At 58.3% G+C, this 4007-nt stretch overlaps 1 non-coding gene across 1 annotated transcript; it reads left to right on the plus strand.

The window, feature by feature from the left end:
• The first annotated feature begins 2864 nt into the window (after positions 1-2864).
• On the plus strand, positions 2865-2947 carry TRNAL-CAG. The gene has a single exon. It is a non-coding gene; the product is annotated as a tRNA-Leu (tRNA).
• The last annotated feature ends 1060 nt before the right edge of the window (positions 2948-4007 follow it).

The raw sequence follows: 4007 nt of genomic DNA on the forward strand, positions 1-4007 counted from the left end.
GGCGGGCTGTACGGGGTCTCAGGCGGGCTGTACGGGGTCTCAGGCGGGCTGTACGGGGTCTCAGGCGGGCTGTACGGGGTCTCAGGCGGGCTGTACGGGGTCTCAGGCGGGCTGTACGGGGTCTCAGGCGGGCTGTACGGGGTCTCAGGCGGGCTGTACGGGGTCTCAGGCGGGCTGTACGGGGTCTCAGGCGGGCTGTACGGGGTCTCAGGCGGGCTGTACGGGGTCTCAGGCGGGCTGTACGGGGTCTCAGGCGGGCTGTACGGGGTCTCAGGCGGGCTGTACGGGGTCTCAGGCGGGCTGTACGGGGTCTCAGGCGGGCTGTACGGGGTCTCAGGCGGGCTGTACGGGGTCTCAGGCGGGCTGTACGGGGTCTCAGGCGGGCTGTACGGGGTCTCAGGCGGGCTGTACGGGGTCTCAGGCGGGCTGTACGGGGTCTCAGGCGGGCTGTACGGGGTCTCAGGCGGGCTGTACGGGGTCTCAGGCGGGCTGTACGGGGTCTCAGGCGGGCTGTACGGGGTCTCAGGCGGGCTGTACGGGGTCTCAGGCGGGCTGTACGGGGTCTCAGGCGGGCTGTACGGGGTCTCAGGCGGGCTGTACGGGGTCTCAGGCGGGCTGTACGGGGTCTCAGGCGGGCTGTACGGGGTCTCAGGCGGGCTGTACGGGGTCTCAGGCGGGCTGTACGGGGTCTCAGGCGGGCTGTACGGGGTCTCAGGCGGGCTGTACGGGGTCTCAGGCGGGCTGTACGGGGTCTCAGGCGGGCTGTACGGGGTCTCAGGCGGGCTGTACGGGGTCTCAGGCGGGCTGTACGGGGTCTCAGGCGGGCTGTACGGGGTCTCAGGCGGGCTGTACGGGGTCTCAGGCGGGCTGTACGGGGTCTCAGGCGGGCTGTACGGGGTCTCAGGCGGGCTGTACGGGGTCTCAGGCGGGCTGTACGGGGTCTCAGGCGGGCTGTACGGGGTCTCAGGCGGGCTGTACGGGGTCTCAGGCGGGCTGTACGGGGTCTCAGGCGGGCTGTACGGGGTCTCAGGCGGGCTGTACGGGGTCTCAGGCGGGCTGTACGGGGTCTCAGGCGGGCTGTACGGGGTCTCAGGCGGGCTGTACGGGGTCTCAGGCGGGCTGTACGGGGTCTCAGGCGGGCTGTACGGGGTCTCAGGCGGGCTGTACGGGGTCTCAGGCGGGCTGTACGGGGTCTCAGGCGGGCTGTACGGGGTCTCAGGCGGGCTGTACGGGGTCTCAGGCGGGCTGTACGGGGTCTCAGGCGGGCTGTACGGGGTCTCAGGCGGGCTGTACGGGGTCTCAGGCGGGCTGTACGGGGTCTCAGGCGGGCTGTACGGGGTCTCAGGCGGGCTGTACGGGGTCTCAGGCGGGCTGTACGGGGTCTCAGGCGGGCTGTACGGGGTCTCAGGCGGGCTGTACGGGGTCTCAGGCGGGCTGTACGGGGTCTCAGGCGGGCTGTACGGGGTCTCAGGCGGGCTGTACGGGGTCTCAGGCGGGCTGTACGGGGTCTCAGGCGGGCTGTACGGGGTCTCAGGCGGGCTGTACGGGGTCTCAGGCGGGCTGTACGGGGTCTCAGGCGGGCTGTGTGGGGTCTCAGGCGTGCTGTACGGGGTCTCAGGTGTGCTGTGCGGGGTCTCAGACGGGCTGTACGGGGTCTCAGGCGGGCTGTGAGGTGGGCTGTGCTGGGTCTCAGGCGTGCTGTGCGGGATCTCAGGCGGGCTGTGTGGGGTCTCAGGTGGGCCGTGCGTGGTTTTATACATCTCCGGGCTCACCGTGCGTATGACAGGCGTGTTCCCGGCCCGTCTTCTGCAGGACAACTGAAGCGTCACAAATAAGATCAAGCTGCACATACAACCTCTGCTATTCCTGGCACACGAGGGGCCCCGGGCCCCGCATTACTTCCACTTGTACCATCGGACGATCACGCCAGTGCCAGGTTTGAACTCGTTGGTCCATCACAACACAACGCGGAGTATTAAACCCCCAAATAGGAATTATTCCCTCCCATGCGTCCCACGCACAACCCAACATTCCCTAATGTGGCCCCAACCACATCCTGAGGACCCCACCCGGTCCCAGTCCCAGGACTTCCAGTTGGGGAACACGCACTGTGCGTGTCAGTTCATCAGCATTGGTTTGTAATGCGCATGCGTTCCCCTCTCACATGCGCACAGGAAGTGAAACCATGCTGTCCCATGTTGTCCCATGCTCTCCCATGTTGTCCCATGCTCTCCCATGTTGTCCCATGCTGTCCCATGTTGTCCCATGCTGTCCCATGCTCTCCCATGCTGTCCCATGTTGTCCCATGTTGTCCCATGCTCTCCCATGTTGTCCCATGCTCTCCCATGTTGTCCCATGCTCTCCCATGTTGTCCCATGCTTTCCCATGTTGTCCCATGCTGTCCCATGCTGTACCATGCTCTCCCATGTTGTCCCATGTTGTCTCATGCTCTCCCATGTTGTCCCATGTTGTCTCATGCTCTCCCATGCTGTCCCATGCTGTCCCATGCTCTCCCATGTTGTCCCATGTTGTCTCATGCTCTCCCATGCTGTCCCATGTCGTCCCATGCTGTCCCATGTCGTCCCATGTCGTCCCATGCTGTGTGTAATGGAAGTGGGGGTGTAGTACTGACATCTGCCAGTAGGGGGAGTCTGGCTGAGTTTGGTGACAGGATCCCCTCGGCTCGTTTTGCTGATTATTCCTCTTTTCTATAAAATTGCTATTTTCCCACTTTTTTGAAATGTGAACACCTCTGCGAGGGAGGGGGAGGGGGGTCCCTGTGTAGAATCCACCCTCTACATGTATGTACGATACCGGGTGGGAACACGAGCTGTAATCCTATGAGAGGACAACTTACATCAGTTGTCAGGATGGCCGAGCGGTCTAAGGCGCTGCGTTCAGGTCGCAGTCTCCTCTGGAGGCGTGGGTTCGAATCCCACTTCTGACAGCAATTCTTTTTCACTTCTTAATTCAATATCCGTCAATGTTTTATGTTTGCTGAACACATCTGAATGTCGCATGTGACGTGTTGGAATATTCTAGAAATACATTTATATATACATACAATTTACACAATGCTTTAACCCCTTCCTGCCCGGAGCAATTTCTTACATCTGCACACACATGATGATAAAATCAGATTTTTTTGGCTAGAAAACAGCTTTAGACCCCCAAACAATGATAGATGTCCTGGAAGCGGAGGCCCTGGAGAATACAACGATGGTAGTTGCAATTGTTTATGTCGCGCAGTATTTGCGCAAATGTTTATCAAACCGGTATTTTTAGGATAAAATACACTAAAATTAAATCTAGTGCACAGAAACGTAATATAATGCCCAATTTTTTGGTAAAATATAAAAGTCGGGGTCACGCCGGATAAAATAGACACCAAACATGTCGAGGCTTAAAGTTGCGTGCGTCCGTGAAACCGCAAAAAAACCCGTTAGGATCTCCAGGTGAGCGTTGTCACCTTAGCACAGGAGGTGTTACCTGGTGAGTGTTGTCACCCCAAGAGAGGAAGTGTGTTACTGGCAGGATCACCAGGTGAGCATTGTCACCCTAGGACAGGAAGTGTGTTGCCAGCAGGATCACCCAGTGAGTGTTGTCACCTTAGGACAGGAAGTGTGTTACCGATAGGATCACCAGGTGAGCGTTGTCATGTTAGGACAGGAAGTGTGTTACCGATAGGATCACCAGGTGAGCGTTGTCACCTTAGGACAGGAAGTGTGTTACCGATAGGATCACCAGGTGAGCGTTGTCACGTAAGTGTGTTACCGATAGGATCACCAGGTGAGCGTTGTCACCCTAGGACAGGAAGTGTGTTACTGGCAGGATCACCAGGTGAATATATAGGGAAGAATGCCTGCAGCAGAGCGGTGTTACTATCTTACTATGTTACTATCTTACTATCTTATTATGTTACTATGCTACTATCTTACTATGTTACTATGTTACTATCTTACTATCTTACTATCTTACTATGTTACTATCTTACTATCTTACTATGT

Source organism: Nanorana parkeri, unplaced genomic scaffold, assembly GCF_000935625.1.
Source record: "Nanorana parkeri isolate BGI_ZX_2015 unplaced genomic scaffold, ASM93562v1 scaffold1425, whole genome shotgun sequence".
NCBI lineage: Eukaryota > Metazoa > Chordata > Amphibia > Anura > Dicroglossidae > Nanorana > Nanorana parkeri.